Raw genomic sequence first — 19026 nt, forward strand, 5'->3', positions numbered from 1 at the left:
TCAACAGCAAACGTGCCAAAGGATCTTCTTACCTGTTACGCAAGTTTCATAATCACAGTACTAGCAAATTCATTAGAAACAATTTCATGGGGCATCAGGATAGATATGAAGAGGGCACCAGTGGTGGCATATATGAAAGTTTGCTGGGGGGAAGAGCATCACCCTGCCTCCCAGAACTCCATCAGCTGCCCCCTAGTCAACCATCCCAAATAACCTGCCAAGTAAGTCTTCAAAACAAGTCACCTAGACCACCACACAGATTTCCCCTTCTAAGCCTCTTCTATATACAGATTTCAAGTGCCTGCCACTGGAAAGAACCAAAGATGAGCATCAAATTTTTTCTTAAGAAAAAATTTTTTTTTATTTTTCTGTATTTTGTTTGCTTACATCTTAACATTTTCATACTTTCAATAACTGTACTCAAAGCTACAGTGAATCTGCATATCTGGTGGCTCAGTAAAGAAGATCAAAAAAACAGTCTCCTGAGACTTAAGAAAAAAGAATATGTGGCTTCTAATATTGCTTGACATCAAATTCAGCATGCTGGGAATCCTGAAGGCTGAAAATAGGTGTGCTGGGAATCTGCATGAGGACCACACTCCCCTCCTGATTTAACAGACATAGGGAACACCATCTGAACAAAAAATGGCAGACATCCAGCCATTCCAGCAGAATCTGGATACCAAACTCACAATGATGAAAACATCTAGCTGGCAATTTGAAAAATAAAATACCCATCCATGTAAAATTATCCCCTATGCTTTATTTTATCCTCAAGCCTTTTTACTGCCAGCCCCACCAGCTATTGTTCTTAAGAAAGGCAGTCTTGCTTAAGAACCACCTTCAGAAGAACAATCCCATATAAGCTATCTAAACTCACAATTAATGAAACTAGAAAAAGAAGAACAAATGAGGCCCAAAGTCAGTAGAAGTAGGAACATAATAGAGATTAGAGCAGAAATAAATAAAATCAAGAAGAATAAAACAGTAGAAAGAATCAATGAATGCAAGAGCTGGTTCTTCGAGAAAATAAACAAAATAGATAAACCCCTAGACAGACTTATCAAGAAAAAAAGAGAGTCTACACACTTAAACAGAATCAGAAATGAGAAAGGAAAAATCATGATGGAAACCACAGAAATACAAAGAACTATTAGAGAATACTATGAAAAATTATAGAATGCTAACAAACTGGATAACCTAGAAGAAATGGACAACTTTCTAGAAAAATACAACCTTCCCAGGCTGACCAAGGAAGAAACAGAAAATCTGAACAGAACAATTACTAGCAATGAAATTGAACTGGTAATCAAAAACCTACCTAAGAACAAAATCCCTGAACCAGATGGCTTCACCGCTGAATTTTATCAAACATTTAGTGAAGACCTAATACCCATTCTCCTTAAAGTTTTCCAAAGAGTAGAAGAGGGAATGCTTCCAAACTCATTCTATGAAGAAAGCATCACTCTAATACCAAAACCAGGCAAAGACCCCACAAAAAAAGAAAATTACAGACCAATATCCCTGATGAACAAACATGCAAAAATACCAAATAAAATATTAGCAAATCAAATTAAAAAATACATCAAAAAGATCATCCATCATGATCAAGTGGCATTTATTCCAGGGATGCAAGGATGGTACAACATTCGAAAACCCATCAACATCATCCACCACATCAACAAAAAGAAGGACAAAAACCACACGGTCATCTCCAGAGATGATGAAAAACCATTTGACAAAATTCAACATCCATTCATGATAAAAACTCTCAACAAAATGGGTATAGAGGACAGGTACCTCAACATAATAAAGGCCATATATGACAAACCCACAGCCAACATCATACTTAACAGCGAGAAGCTCAAAGCTTTTCCTTTAGGATCGGGAACAAGATAAGGATGCCCACTTTCCCCACTTCTATTCAACATAGTATTGGTGGCCCTAGCCACAGCAATCAGACAACACAAGGAAATAAAAGGCATCCAGATTGGCAAGGAAGAAGTTAAACTATCACTGTTTGCAGATGACAAGATATTGTACATAAAAAACCCTAAAGAACCCACTCCAAAACCACTAGATCTAATATCTGAATTCATCAATGTTGCAGGGTACAAAATTAATACACAGAAATCTGTGAATCTGTGACAGTCCTATATACTAACAATGAACTAGCAGAGAGAGAAATGAAGAAAATGATTGCCTTAACAATTGCATCAAAAAGAACAAAATACCTAGGAATAAACCTAACCAAGGAAGTGAAAGACCTATACTCTGAAAACTACAAGACACTTATGAGGGAAATTAAAGAAGATAACAATAAATGGAAATACATCTTGTGCTCATGGATAGGAAAAATTAATATTATCAAAATAGCCATCCTGCCTAAAGCAATCTATAGATTCAATGCAATTTCTATCAAAATACCAACAGCATTACTCAATGAACTACAGAAAATCATTCTAAAATTCATATGGAACCACAAAAGACCTCGAATAGCCAAAGCAATTCTGAGAAGGAAGAATAAAGCTGGGGGGGATTATGCTTCCCAACTTCAAGCTCTACTACAAAGCCACAGGAATCAACACAATTTGGTACTGGCACAAGAACAGACCAATAGACCAATGGAACAGACTAGAGAGCCCTGATATAAACCCAACAATAATATGGTCAATTAATATATGATAAAGGAGCCATGGATACAATGGGGAAATGACAGTCTCTTCAACAGCTGTTAGAAAACAACATAGGCAAACATCTCCTGAATATGAGCATGACCAACTTCTTCCTGAATGTATCTCCTCGAGCAAGGGAAACAAAAGCAGAAATGAACTCATGGGACTACAACAAACTAAAAAGTTTCTGTACAGCAAAGGACACCAACAACAGAACAAAAAGGCATCCTACACTATGGGAGAATATATTTGTAAAAGACATATCCAACAAGGCGTTAACATCCAAACTATATAAAGAACTTGCATGCCTCAACACCCAAAAAGCAAATAACCCGATTAACAAATGGGCAGAGGATATGAACAGACAGTTCTCCAAAGAAGAAATTCAGACGGCCAACAGACACATGAAAAATGCTCCACATCGCTAATCATCAGGGAAATGAAAATTAAAACCACAATGAGATATCAAATCACACCAGTAAGGATGGCCAGCATTGAAAAGACTCTGAACAACAAATGCTGGTGAGGATGCGGAGAAAGGGGAACGCTCCTACACTGCTGCTGGGAATGTAAGCTAGTTCAACCATTGTGGAAAGCAGTATGGAGGTTCCTCAATAAACTAAAAATAGAAATACCATTTGACCCCGGAATCCAACTTCTTGGAATTTACCCAAAGAATACATCTTCTCAGATTCAAAGAGACATATGCACTTTTTACAATAGCCAAGATATGGAAGCAACCTAAGTGTCCATCAGTAGATGAATGGATAAAGAAGATGTGGGACATATACGCAATGGAATACTATTCGGCCATAAGAAAGAAACAAATCCTATCATTTGCAACAACATGGATGGAGCTGGGGGACATTATGCTCAGTGAAATAAGCCAGGCAGAGAAAGACAAGTGCCAAATGATTTCCCTCATTTGTGGAGTATAACAATGAAGCAAAACTGAAGGAACAAAATAGCAGCAGAACCAGAGACTCCAAGGATGAACTAGTGTTTACCAAAGGGGAGGGGTGTGGGAGGGCTGGGGGGGGTGGGAGGGAGTAGAGGACTGAGGGGTATTATGTTTACTACACATGGTGTGGGGGATCACGGGGAAAACAGTGTAGCACAGAGAAGGCACATAGTGGATCTGTGGCATCTTAACTACACTGATGGACAGTGACTGCATTGGGGTATGGGTGGGGTCTTAATAATATGGGTAAATGTAGTAACCACATTGTTTTTTCATGTGAAATCTTCATAAGAGTGCATATCTATCATACCTTAATAAAAAATGAAAAGAAAAAAAAAGAACCACCTTCAATAGGAGAAGATATGAAATAAGAGAAAACATGCACCGAGAATAAGGAAAGCAAGATTATAGTTTCAGCCCTGCTGCGTGACTTTGAGCACTTTCTATAACCCATATGTGCTATCATTTTTTTCTCTGTGAAATGAATGAGTTGGTCTACAGGATTAGATCAACTTAAAAGGCCAAATAAAACACTAGGTCTTTGTTGCAAAAATATGCCAAGTAAAATAAAGTTCTGAAAATCTTAATGCCACTTCCCCAAATTATGATTTTTCTGATCACCTACTATAGTTAATTCCCACCTTCTCTTGGCTGTTATGAGGGAAGTGCCATGGTATGGCACACTGGAAGGTCAATGCCGTAACACCGGTAAAATATTAAAACATACCCATTGATGATAAAATAATGGAAACAACTTCGGCAAGCTGCAGTGGAAAAATCAGTTTTGTCATTTATAGACTTAGTGAATGCCAATTCATGTTTCAACCCCAAATTAGGAATTGTCTTTGTGAGGACTTTTACCAGTTTCCTAACCCCTACCCAAGAGCTGTGCTGTCCGTCTATTTTATCTAGATGTCTACTCTTGCATTTGTAATTTATTTATTTATTGCTGGCTTTCTGTTTCCCTTCTAGGTTGTCAAGTCCATGAAGGCACTAAATATTTTATATATCTTGTGTGTTCAGCTTCTATCACTTTCCCTATGTAACAACCACAACCCTTTCAGCTGCAAATCTAAAAAAGAATACAGACTCATGTATCTGAAAGGTTCATAAAGAGTCTGAGCTCAGACAAAGCTAGATTCAACTGTTCAATGGATAGTAAAAATCCATCTCTCAAATTCACCTTTTCTCATGTTGGTTTTATAAACAGTATTTCCAGGCTATACCAGCTTTCTTTCCACTAATACAAGTATCCCACTCATGACTCTTTTTGGGTCTGTGTCCATCTCTGAATGAATCACTAGGGCTGTAGAGATAAAATCCTTATTGACAAAGTCAGCACAGTTTGCCCATTCCTTGAGTGTGTGTTTTAAGGTTGGTCTATAGACAGAGAGTGTTGGAAGGGGACACACAAAGAGTAGGCAAGGAAAACAAAAACAACAGACGTCCATTACAACTTGGTTGTTTGCTTAATTAAATGTAATCACAGTTTTAAGAGACTTTGTCCTCCCATAGGCTCTGATTACACTGCTCCCTAATACACAAATAGATTCTAATTAATTATGTAATGATCAGTCAAGGGTGGAGGAGTTGGAATGGGGGACAGGGTGCCCAAGTAGAAGAAGGCAAATGGAAAATATCTTTCTTTGTAGGTCATCCTGAAAGCTGAAGCTAAAAGGTTACTTATAAGAGTGTGGTCCCTTCCTTATACCATATATGAAAATTAACTTGAAATGTATCAAAAATCTAAATGTAAGAGCTAAAACAATAAAATTATCAGAAAAAAAAAATATAGGCAGAAATCTACATGACCTTGAATTTGACAATGGTTTCCTAAGAATGACACTAAAACCACAAGCAACAAAAGAAAAAATAGGTAAATTGGACTTTTTGATAAAGATTTAAAACTTTTGTGCTTCAAAGGCCACTATCAAGAAAATGAAAAGACAACCCCAAAACTGGGATAAAACATTTGCAATTAATATATCTGATAAGGGACTAGTATTCAGAATATATAAAGAACTCTTAAAACTCAATAATAAAGGCAAACAACCCACTTAAAAACAAGGCAAGGATGTGAACAGATATTTCTCCAAAGATATACAAATGACCAATATCCAAATGAAAAGGTGCTTAATATCATTAATCATTAGGGAAACACAAATCACAATGAAATACCACTTCACACCCACTAAGATGGCTACAATCGAACAGACAACAGGTATTAAAGTGACTGTAACTGAGAACCTTACAAGTTGGTCATGTTAAATGTCATCATCACTTTGGAAAATAGTTGGCACTTCCTGAAAAATGTTATACACAGTTACCATACAATAGCCATTCCAGTCTGGCATACACAAGAGAAATGAAAACATGTCAACATAAAGCCTAATATATGAATGTTCATTATAGCATTTTTTGTAATAACTAAAAAGTGGAAACATTCCCAATGTCCACCAATTGATAAATGGATAAGCAATATGCAACATATCCAAACCATGGTATATCACTCTATCATGAAAAGGTGTAAAATACCAGTACATGCGACAGCTTTGAAATATGAACCAAACTGAAAGAAACAAGCTACAAAAGACCACATAGAACCCAGAATAGGCAAAATCCAGAGAGAGAAATTAGATTAGTGGGAGGAGGAGGAAATGGGGAGTGACTAATGTACAGCTTTCTTTTGAGAGCACTAAAAATATTCTGGAATTAAATAGTGGTGATGGTTACATAACTTTGTGAGTATCCTAAAAACCACTACTTACTTGTGCATTTAATGAATTTTATGGTATGTGAATTGTATCTTGCTTATTTTAAAGTTTGAATATGGGCTAGGCATTAGACATCACCAAGGAATTAATATAATTTTATTAAGTGCAAAAATATTATCAAGGTAATTTAAAGCAATATCCCCTTTATGAAGATACATACTAAAGAGTGTAAGAATGAAATGACATGTGGATGTTTTAAAATAGATCAGCAGAAAAAGAGGGTAGATGGTAAAGAAAAAGTGTATCAAAACTTTAATAACTATTGAATCTAAGTTACAAGGATATATAGGTTCAACATACCCTCCTCTCTACTTTTCTGTGTGTCTTTTTCAACTAAAAAACTATTTTAAAAGATTCTGATAAAATCTTGGATTTCTTGTGGTTGTACCATGTGACAATTAGGCCAACCACTGCTATAAAGGGTTTCCACTGATAATAATGTAAACAGTGAAATAGTGAAACCAAGTAGTGAAATCCATCAAAAGATTTTGATTAAATCTCTGGTGTTTGTGTTATTCCTAGGACATTCCTTCTAAAGATATTTCCTCTTACTAACCAAAACCATGTTTTAAGGAAATATTTTCCAAACCTGGACTCCTAAACCAGACATTCCTCAGGATATTAACAGATGTTCTCAAACAAAAGTGTTCCATTGTCAAATAAGTTTGAGAAACACTGAGTTAAACAAAGTTATTATATTTGCTATACTAACTCTCTGAATCTGGGCACTGTGAGTTGTCCAAAAGGAGCTACAGCATGCCTAATTTGGGAAATTCATGTAGATCCATGTATTTATAGAGCATACCTATTAAGTTCACTAAATACTTCTCTTGCAACCCTGGCAGACAATCAGAATCACTTCTAGAGTCTGATATAAATACAACTTATGTTTGTTTTTTATGATCCACCCTGAACCAGAGGTTATGAAACGCTGGCTTAGAGGTAGGAAAATTTTTGCCTAGTAAAGGATATTTGAGCTGACTCCCGAAATCGGAGAAGCTAACCTGGCAACACTGTATTTGAGGCAAAGAGAGTAACAGGTACAGGGATACAAAAACAAAGAGACCCATGAAGCATGTGGGAACTGAGAGTAGACTATTATTACTAGGAAACAGGAACAGGTGAGGGGAGGAGAGCTAGCAAAGATGGGGTTGAAGGGCAGACAGGGGCCAAACAGGGAAGGATTCTGACAGGCTACGAAGTTCAGCATGTGACCAGTGGGAGGCCACTGAACGACTAAACACAGTAGTGTGGTCCAACCTGCAAAACCTCTCGGTGTCTGCCAGAAAATATACATCCACCCTGAAGCATGATGATTTGCTTTGGATGAGTCACATGTGCATATCAGCACTGATTTGCTAAAACCTCCCAGTCCACATTTATAATTATTCAAACTTTGGCCTAGGTATAATTCACTTATGCAATACTACTACTACTCCAACTCATGCTACTATTGGCTGCAAATGCAGAATTTTTTAAGCGTGTGTTTCCTGTATTGCACACATGGAAAATACCTCTCCAAAGTCTTTTTTCTCTCTGATGCTTGGATTTCTAGAAAGAAGAGAAAGCTTCCAGGATATACTGCCACATGAAAGAATTTCCCCTCATTATTTAAAAGCTACTCAACAGTCATTTCCTGTGTTGCACTTTCAATACCAACCCCGACTGCAGCTGATGTTAAAAATTGTCCCCTTGCTGTCTGCCTGGGGATTTGCTTTTTAACTGGTTTGTGTTCCTAAAAAAGAAAAGTAATTAGCTGAGAACACTTAAAGATCTAGTGATTTAACAGAAAGTCTGGATTTGTTGAGTTTCTTGATATTTTTAAAGATCTGACAATTACTGAGCTTGGATTTTTTGCTGGATACAATCAGCTGGAGATAAAATAATAGCACCCCTTTGGCTGAGCCAAATACAACAAGCACCCCCCCACTCTGTACACTTACCTTCATGCAATGTGGATTGTGATCCTATTTATTCCGACTACATGGATATAAATTTCATCCAAAAAGCTTCAAGCAGTTTATCAAATTACATACATAATACAGGATAATTAACAATAAAAACAATAACCCACTAATTAAAAGGAGCAAGCAAATAGGTATTCCAGACATCTGGTGGACGTAATTACATAAAATGCATTAAGTAATTACTGCAGTTGAATCATGACCTTCCCTAAGTAAAATACAACTCCAAATTCTTTTTCTTGGTGTAAAATTTTAGAGTTCCAAGATAAGGCTGAGCTGATCATCATTTGAGATTTACCAGAATTTCTGCCAAGAGCTGAGTTCCTCCAACTAGCTCTACTTTTCAGATCTTCATCATTTCTCTCAAAAACAGAGCAAAGTCCATACTGCTATAATCTGGCTATGGGTTATCAATTTGATCCATGTAGGTAATGTCGAATAAAAGATAAAGGCTATACATTATTTATGATTGCTAAACATTATCAAGGGCATTAAGTTCTGTCAGCTTAAGTACTTTAGACTTAACAATCTTTCTCACCCTTTCAAAAGGGAAAAAAAATTAACACGGATGTGAATATGGCTTTCATATCATTAGGCTGTGAATAAGCAAAAAGGACTTGCAGGGATAATTTGCTCATGCTTTTTTTGCCTTCAAAGGGTGACTCTGTGATAATCCAATATTATAATTATCAGATAACTATTTAGCACAGAGTAAAGGCAACCAAAATTTCACTGAATGTGGGGATGTCCATTTACTGATGGAAACAGAAGAATCACATTGTCTTGACTTGCAGTCTTAAGCTCTATGGAAAGATGCTTTTCCTTCACCTTGATTGGCTGCACCTGAAGCGCAAACACTGTGCTCCAAGGGGTTCAGTCTGTTGTAGCTGCCAGACAGCTACTGGAAAATGTCAAAGATCTTCAAGTTCTGTGCTACATACAGTTTGGAGAAATAAATTATGATAGGTCTTGTAAAAGTAAACAATCATGGAGGAAAAAACACACTCGACCTATTTTCACAGCTCATGACATCTTGAATAGTTTTTTTAATATTCACTATTTTCAATACCAGTACAATTTAGTAACTTCTACTGACTGTAACCCTTCTTTCTTTACCCATTATTTCATTTAAAGGCTTTTTTTTTCATACTTTCCACTAGGTTGTAAACTCCTCAAGGGCTTAAATCAAGTTTGTGACATTCACCACTATACTTCCAGAGCCTACCACAACACCTGCCATAGAATGCATAATAAATTGGAAGAGTGAATGCTTCTTAAATACTATTAACAACAACATAATTTTAAGCAACATTCAGAGAGAAAAAAATGTATTTAGAATGCTTTTAAACAAAATGTGATGAGTAAAATGTTAAAATTTGTTACAAAAAATATTAGAAACTATTACATTTTAAAACCCTCCAGATTGACAGTGTAGACAATTTCACTGGCTTCAGACTCTAACTGTAAAAACCCAGTATCATTTAGAAAGCAATTTGCATTCCACAGAGGAAAGGTACTACAAAATGCAAGCATTATCAAGGAGCTCTTGAACCATGAAAATAATGGAAATTTGTTTTTGCTTTATTAAAGGTGATTGAAGGTTGCAATGAATTTTTACAGAGACACTGAATCAAAGAGTATAACCAAAAATCTTAAGCAGAAACTTCGCTAATAACAATTCAAATACTGGAAACATCTCTAGTTTCTTGTAGTATAACAAGAGAGACAAAGGAACAATGGCTTCTCCTCAGATCAGAAGCAGAAAGCGCTCACACAGATACTGAGATTAAAAACAGTAATTGAGAAAAAGAAAGCTAAAGAGGGCAGGTTCTGCACACACAGGCAGGAGAATTTCCACACTTTGGTTACTTTGATGAGCTGTTCTATCAATGTCAGCTGTTCCCTACCGAACACCTATTACACCCCCAGTAATGAGGAGAGTGATTCAAAATAAGCACATACACAACAAGCTATTTGAAACAATTCAAGACAATATTCATGAAGTGAAGGAAAGTGGTGCAGGTGTGTTTAGTATGTATGGAGAGAGAATTATGAAAGTTGGAGAGCAATGAGGTTGAGGGGCTCATGGAGGAAACAGAACTCCATCTGGGGTAGGGGGTACGTGAATGCACACACGCATGTACAGACATTCCACTCAATACAAAGGAACAAAAAGCACCTCCCACTTGTGTGCTGAGGCTGGGTTTCACATCCATTTTCTCTAACCTTCACAACCTAATAAATATATGTCCACTTAGCAGATGAGCAAAATGAACAGGAGGCACTAGCTCAATCAGGTCACATAGCTAGAAAGTTAGAGGAGACCACATTTCAAACCTATGATTATCTGGTGCCAAAGTCTCTCCCTTTTTCACACTCTTAATACAAGCAAAGTCCAAGATGACTGTAAGCCTCTCTGCAGGTACTTCCTCTCTTATACATGGGTTTCAAAAAATTAAAAGGCAACTTAAAACACATAATCCTAACGGCTCATGGATGCAGAGCACCTACTCCACACCAAAGTCTATGGTAAGTACTTTATGCGTTAGCTCATAGTATCTTTGCATTTGTATGAGGAGGTACATATGATTTTACAGATAAGGAAACTGAGGCATGGAGTCATTAACAAACTACCTGAGGTCACTGTTCTAATAAGTCCCAGGGCCTTTATAAGATTATTCCACACCATTCCAATCAAGCATTCAAATGAGAATCACTCCAATTGCATAGTGGAGTTCTTTAAATGCCCCAGGCAGGTCAATAGCTTCTCTAAGGTCACCTGACCTGCGCAGGACTTGTGTCTCACTGGCACAGCGCAGCACACATACTAGTCCAGATTCTACCACCTAGAGACTCTTTCCACTTTGCAAAGTTATTTAGCTTCTTACGGTCTCAGCTTTGACAACTGTAAAATGAAGACCTTATGATAAATGTAGCAGAATTTCTTCCAGTTCTAAATGTCTGCACCGTAAATTGACAGACTTGCTCTATACCAATACTCCTAACTACTAAACACGAAAAAACTGAAATAAGAAAAAGAAAGAATTCTGGGTATGAACAGTGGCCTAATTTGTAGATGAGTAAACATAAACTCAGAATAACCTGTATGAGCAAAATATATCATCTCTGTTCTGATCACCCCAAAGTTAACAGAGCTATTTTTATAATTTCTCTAAGTTAGAATCCAGGCTTAAAGTATTCCTTAAAGTACCTATAAAATTGATTAAAATAAACACAGAAATCTTTTGTCCCCGGTGAAGTGACCTCATGGAGGTAAGTGCCAACTTTTCTTACTCCAGCGCTGAAATACAATTTTGTTATTCTTTCCTGGAAGTGTTCTAAGACTCTTGCCAGACACAGCTCTAGCAAATAGCATATCTAATCCTTCTATACTGCAGGAGAGTGCTCTGACGCCCAGGGCAGCTGTTGCAGTTGCTCAAGACCCCGCCTGGAGCAGCTGGAAGCACGGCCCTGCTGTATGAGATAGAGCAGTCCTTTGAACACAAGCACCAATCCATTTCTAACCTCCCAGACCTTCAAGTGGCAGCAGAAGGCTGAGTCCCAGCAATAGCGACTCTAGTAACACAAATCAGGCTTTCAAGTGAAGAACGCTTAGTGAAGTCCTAGCACACAAGGGTTAGAAATCCTTTAAACCAGTCACCAAATAGATGCCTTACAGTTATAAGACATGTCATAATAACGTATGTAATAACAGTGAGAGTTTGGGTTACTGCCACCAGATACTGAAGGCACATGGTTAAATACAGGGTCATCTGAGTATTGGGAGTGCAAAACCTTGTCCAGTTAAAGGCCCAAGTTCATCCATAACACCAGCAAGCATTCCAAAGAATTTGTAACAATTCCAAAGACCTTGTAACACCAGGTTCTAAGAGCAAGAGCACTAGGACCTCCATAAGCAGCTGTGCAGGCTGTGCACTGCTCAATTCCAGGGGGTGCACTTGACATAAACTATGAGTGCTGTCCTCTGGGGCCATACACTGCAGCACCCCTGCTCAGCACAATTCTAAAGCAGCAAAAAAGCTAGAAAAAAAGGAATAGCAGCCACAAGTACCTTTTGCCAAAAGAAATTTTGCAAAATATATTGGTTTATAATTTCAACTTGAGTAGACCTCAACAGGCAAATCTAAAAATTTTCAAAGGAATCCTGTAGCAGACCTTGAATTCAGTTTATCTGTGTCTGAACAGTTTGTCAAGAATGGTTTCAGAATCCCTGGGAAGTGAACCAATCACCAACGTCTGTTCCATCTCTTGATTCCAAGTGCTATGGCTGAGGATACCTCACACAGTGGCTTCACTTCACGCTTTTGCCAGTTGCTGCTTCCTCAGGCTTCACTTCATGCTTTTGCCAGTTGCTGCTTCCTCAGACTCAGAAGCCACTGTTTTGTACCTGGGCTGTAAGACAATATTCAAGAAACAAGAGCATTTCCTTCTAGTTGTTACATTCACCAAATATGTGAAGGGTAAAGGTTAGTGTGCATTTCCCCAGTAAGCCAAATAGTCAAATTTCACTAAATCATCCAACTAAGGGAAGGTCTCAAAGTTCAGAATTTATGGAAGAGTCTAAACCACAAAGCATGTTAAATGAAAAGGTAATACTTTTCTGTTACCTGAAGAGAACCAACCTAAGGTTTTGAAAGTCTATTAAATTGATTAGTTTTTAAACTGCAAACTAGAAAGAAAACATGTACCTACCTATATTGTATTACTGAACTTGTTTGTGTGTTAAATATCGATACATGTAATTTTACCTGACAGTCTGTAAAATTTATGACTCCAGAAGTTCTCTTATGTCTCCCATCTATACCCCATACAGTGCTACAAACACATTAGTAACAGTTAATACTCAATGAGTACTTATCAGTTACCAAGCATGGATCTAAGTATTTTATGTATATTCATACACTCAGTCATCATAGCAGTGCTATGAAACAGACAAGATTATTTTATTCATATCTTAACAGAAGACAGTGAGGCTCACAGAAGTAACTTGTAAATAGAAGAAGTTAAGTAGTTAGTAAATAATAGAGTCAATATCTGAATCTAGGGAGTCTGATGCTGGAATCTATGCTCTTAGCCATCACAGTATTTTTTCTCAATATTCTACATACCTAATAAATAATGCGGGAATGTTTGTGCATGAGTCCTTCATTATGGAAGTACTTTAAACCACTCTCCTCTCCTAAATAGGTCAAACATTTACTTTGTCACTGATGCCATGAATTTCTTAAAAAATCCTATCTAAAGCTCAGTCTTTATCCAATATTCCACAAAAGTTTCCTAATTAGTGGATTCCAAAATAATATGGTTGTGCTATTGCTATAAAGAGTCAATTCAAGGTTCATCCTTGGTGAAAAATGCACCATTCTGGTGACTGATGCTGATAATGGGAGAGGCTGTCCATGTGCGAGGGCAGGGGGCATAAGGCAAAGCTTTGCACCCGCCTCTTTATTTTATTCCTCTCAATTTTATTTATATCTCAATTTTAATCTAAAAGTATTCTTAACAAAAGTCTTTCAAGAAAAAAAAGTCAGCCCAAAGATTTACACACACACACACACACTCCCTGGTGCCAGGATTCCACCACCCCACCCAAGGACAGGGGACAGCTGAGTTCTTCCTGAATTACTTGAAACTTTCCCACATCCCAGCCTTTTCTTCTTTTCTGCCTTGTACCATTATTTGCATAAGCTCCCTGACAACAAGAACAACATATATACTTTTATGGTCTCCTTCCCACCTCATACAGAAAATATACAACAGGAAATATTTGAATGAAACAGGAGAAATCAGGAAAACATCACAAGTGTGGAGATTCTTATCCCAGGACTTTTCTGCCTTTTTAAAGCAACTGTTCTGTAATTCAGGGTAATATTCTGTCAGATCAAGGTACATCATAACCTTAGTTTAATAAGACCACTTCTGGCAACATTCACAGAGTTAAACTACGTGTACTTTTAAAAAGTAGTTTCAGACTTCTGTCATCTCAGCAAGAAATGTCTATTTATTGAACAACAACAAAAAAAGAATATTGTCTTAAAATTCTGCTGTTATTTGCAGACAGATCAGCAGGGAGGCACAGAGTCCAACCCTTTAGGGTTTGAACACTAATAAGGCCTAGAAAGATGCCATAACCAACAAAGATTATTGTCCTGCTTTGGATTCAGAAATTTTCCCCAGAGCTATCTTTAATACTTACTCAAAAGGGCAGATTCTTATTTCAACTGATATTGTAGCAACAATCCCACTGTTCACATTGTGTTGGGAATACCATTTATATAAATACCAACCTACATATTTTTCTTCAAAGAAAAGTATGAAGAAAGAAATAAGGATACTGTCATGCATTTTTTAATACCAAATGTATGTGCAAAAATTGGAAAATAAGTGTTGATTATTTTTTTAATGTTTAACTTGGCACTAAATGAGAGTACCAGATCCACTATTATTATTGTCTTGAATCTACACTCCACTGTAACCCTAATTCACTAGTAGATAAAATGAAGAATCCATCACATTTATCAAAAAGAAACTACCCCACCTCAGAAATGCTAAACACAGTTACCAAATGACCCAGCAATTTCAGTCCTAGGTCTATATGCAAGAAAAAGGAAAACAAATATGCCCACACAAACCTGTAGATGACTGTTTATAGCAACACTATTCAAAATAACCAAAAGGTGGTAACAACCCAAATCTCCACCAATAGATAACAATATCTATCAACCCAAATCTCCACCAATAGAATAAACAAAATGTGGCATATCTACATACAGAGGATTACTCACCCATAAAAAGGAACAGACTACTGAGACCTATGTCCACAAGGATGAACCTTGAAAGCATTATGAGAAATGAAGAAGCCAGCTGCAAAGACCAATAGTGTATGATTCCATTTACGTGAAATTTTCAGAATAGGAACAGTTATAGAGAAAGAAGGTAAGATTTGCGGTTGCTAGGGGCTCAGGGAAAAAGATGGGCAGTGCCTGCTAGTGGGCACAGGGTTTCGTCTAGAGTGATAAAAATATTATAAAACTTCAATCTAATCGTGAGAAAACATCAGACAAACACAAACAGAAAGGTGTTCTACAAAATAATTGGTGCTACAGTTAGATTCTGTGGCAAAAACAGAAAGCACACACAGACAAGCACTACGACCTCGGCTGAGTTACTTGTGCTCCCTGGACTCCCTGTGAAACGGGAGCTCACAGGGCTGCCATAAATCACAAAAATTAAATGCCCACTCACACCTCCTGCTGGATAAATTTTTATTTTTGTTGCTGCTGCCAAGTATTTAAGGACATTAAGATAGAAGTTAAGATAAGCCTCTAGTCACCAAATGACTCACTGGTGTTTGCTGCCCAACAGAGTAGCCACTGGCCACATGTGGTTATTTAAATTTAAATTTAAAATTCAGTTCCTGAGGCCCATGAGCCATATTTCATGTGCTTCACAGTCACACGTGTCTAATGGCTACAGTACTGGACAGCACAGATCAAAAAACATATCAAAAAGATGAATTTCTTTAGATCCAGAACATTTTTCACCACCACTGCACTAGAGATCTAAACATACCTAAGTGAACTATTACATACTAAACTGTATATCCAGCTTTAAACCTTTAGATCTAGCTTAAGAAACTGTTAGCATCAACTAGTGAAAGTTCTGTCAGGTCAATAATAAGACGGAGGGAAAAAACTAAGCTGATGAGTGGTCACTAAAAGTATTTGTGAAATGTATTTCAGACAAAAAGAAACAAAAATAAATCAAACTGCAACTAAGGTCCTTATCAGTGAATGGTCTGGGCTGTTAAATAACCATTTCCAAATGTAAAACTATGATAGTCTCCTATTATTACAAACTGCTAAGGAGAAGGAACTGAGTAAATGAGTAGCAGAGGTCTCTGAACTCAACCAGTTTGTGACACCAATTTCTCATCCATAAATTATATTTTTTAGAAAGTATTTTTAAATATCTATGACTTTTCAACTTTTTCTAGTTTACTTTTCTAGTTTTACTCTTCCACAGAAGAAGGCTTAAATCTCTGAAAGCAGTGCGATATTGTTGTATTTTAGCCACTTTCTATGAAACAGAAGAAAATGTTTCATAGATAAAAAAAATCTTGTTTTCTGATTTTTACTAATAATTTCTAAGAAAGTAGAAGGTCATTCCTCAGTGCTTCTCACTTATAGTATTACACTAGATGCTCTGAACTACATGGAGAATATTACAGACTGGCATGATTCCATGAACAGGCAGAACCAGATCAAGAAGCTTAGTTTAAGTGTTCTTCACAAACAAGAAGGAAGGCACCTGTCCACTTTCATGTAAGCTGAGAAAGATTCTGGACCACTGGGTAGGATGTCTTTAGGTTCAGATACAAAATGGTGATAAGTCCAAATTTATGATGGAATATTGAATAATAATTAAAACACCCCCCACTGTAACTGAAATGCTTTCACATCCAAGATACATTATCCCTAAGAAGGAACTAAATGGAGTCATTGGAAGAAAAGAGCAAGCATTTGGCTTTAAAGTGAATGCACTTTTCTTGCCTTATTCCAGCTGGAATATACCCAGTAATTATGTCTGGAAGTTACAGGGCACTTTCCCCTGGGAAGCTTTAAGTGCTTTAAAAACATGGGCTAATCCACCTTTACAATATCCGCAAGCAGCAGAGAGAGGCTTAGTATACTCTCTAACACAAAAAAGTTGGAGTTCCCTGAAATGACACAACTCGGAGTTGGGTGAGTCAAGATAGGAATTTTTATGTTCTGGCTCAGCACCCACATACACTGAACTAGAAGATTTCAGCAGACCACTAGAAACTCTAAGGGTGTTTCAGCATGAGTCAAAGCCTCTGAAGAAAGGTTGGCAAATTCCCAGGAGGTCAGATCCCTTGGCAGAATTACTGGTGGCCACAGGAAGTCTTGAAAGAATGGCTCTTTGCTTAATCAAAAGCAAAGAGGAGCCACATTAACATCCCAAAGATGTGTTCATACACTAAATATGCATTTGTAATGTGTTTACCTTCCACAATCTGAAATAAAAGTCATCCGTAAATTGCTTATATAAAATTATAAAACACATAAATATTTTATACTCGATTTATTGTGTCAGATGTTCAGTTTGTATTTCAACTCTAGTTCTCAGGTCAAACCTAAGTAAATGATTAATTAAGCCTTGGTATGTCTGGCAAGGAAGCCAGGATATACCCTTAGCTCTGACCATTTCAAAGAAACCCCTTTTCAGGATTAGAGACTGGACTTCACAACCAGAATGGGTAGTTTACTCCAGAAATACTTCCTTTTCCTGTGTTTTCTTTTGATGTTATGCCCTTGCCTTAGTGCTTGCCTAATCAGCCATGCCATTATAATGGGGTGAGAACTGAACACTGGCAGAGACAAAAACTATTATTTTTCCTGGCTTTCAAAAACGAAAACCTCACAGAACTTCCCAAACTCCACTTATATCTTAAATCCTGGGACACCAATGCAAAGCTATGTACACACAAAACTCACTCACAAATGTTTATACCAGTCTTACTCATAGTTGCCAAAATTTAGAAGCAACCAAGATGTCCTTCAGTGGGTAAATGGTTAAATAAACTGTAGTACATCCATACAATTAAATATCATTCGGCGATAAATGAAATGAGCTATCAAGCCACAAAAATACATGGAGGAACCTTAAATACATATCACTCAGTAAAAGAAGCTGATCTGAATGATTCCAACTATATACAACTGTAGAAAAGGCAAAACTATGGCAATAGCGAAAAGATCAGTGGTTGACAGAGGACCAGGGGAAGGGGAGAAGGGGTGAACAGGTGGAACACAGAAAACTTTTAGGGCAGTGAAACTATTCCGTATGATGCTGTTAACAGTGGATACATGTGCTTTATACAACTGTCAAAACCCATAGAATTGAACAACACAGTGAATGTTAAGGTCAAGCATGACTTTAATTAATAATAATGAATTAATACTGGCTCATCAATCATAACAAATGTACCACACAAATGCAAGATATTAATAATGGGGAAAATTGGGGGTGCAGGGTGTGGAGAGAGAAGTAAGAGGTGATAAGAACTATTTTCTGTAAGCCAAAAGTTGCTTCAAAAAAAATAAAAATAAAATCTATTAATTTACTAAAAAAAAAAAACCACTGATAGACCTTATGTACTTTAAATCCAGAGACACATGTAGAGAATATTATTTAATTGACAGCTCTTATGGTAAATTCACCTTTTTAGTGAATATGTTGAGCTCTAAAAATCACACCTCCAATTAGTCAATTTTTTAAAAAGACTTTATACCCTCCATGCTGTTCTTTTATTAAACTAAATAAAGATGAGTTTTCTCAAAATTCTGACCAGGGGAATAGAGCTAATGCAGAGGTAGAAAGAATAAGCAACCAATTTGTGAATCGCTGGCTCTCTCTTGCATTGAGTAATCAACTCATTTCATGTGCTAGATTTCCTCTTTAGTCATTCTGCCTCTCAAATACATTACTAGTTTTTTTCTGTTATTATTAATCAAAATTTTAACTATATCCCAAGTTTCCTGAGGGTATGGACCATGTCTTAGCTACCTGGAACATCCTGCCCAAGGACAGTGACAGAAGGAGAGGGA

The 19026-nt window shown here is 37.0% G+C and overlaps 1 protein-coding gene across 7 annotated transcripts in view; it reads right to left on the reverse strand.

Annotated features, from left to right (window-relative positions):
* CDK14 (cyclin dependent kinase 14) overlaps window positions 1–19026 on the reverse strand; it is an 835688-nt gene that overhangs the window by 612344 nt on the left and 204318 nt on the right. For 2 of the 7 annotated variants that reach the window (XM_073238871.1, XM_037019860.2), the window contains one exon: window positions 12673–12787. The exons of 4 other annotated variants lie outside the window; for them this stretch is intronic. The gene's annotated coding sequence lies outside the window, so the exon portion shown is untranslated. Of the gene's footprint in view, window positions 1–12550; window positions 12576–12672; window positions 12788–19026 lie in introns of those variants that run through there. One more of the 7 variants, XM_073238872.1, reaches the window with a different exon arrangement.

This window comes from Manis javanica, chromosome 6 (assembly GCF_040802235.1).
Source record: "Manis javanica isolate MJ-LG chromosome 6, MJ_LKY, whole genome shotgun sequence".
Taxonomy (NCBI): Eukaryota; Metazoa; Chordata; class Mammalia; order Pholidota; family Manidae; genus Manis; species Manis javanica.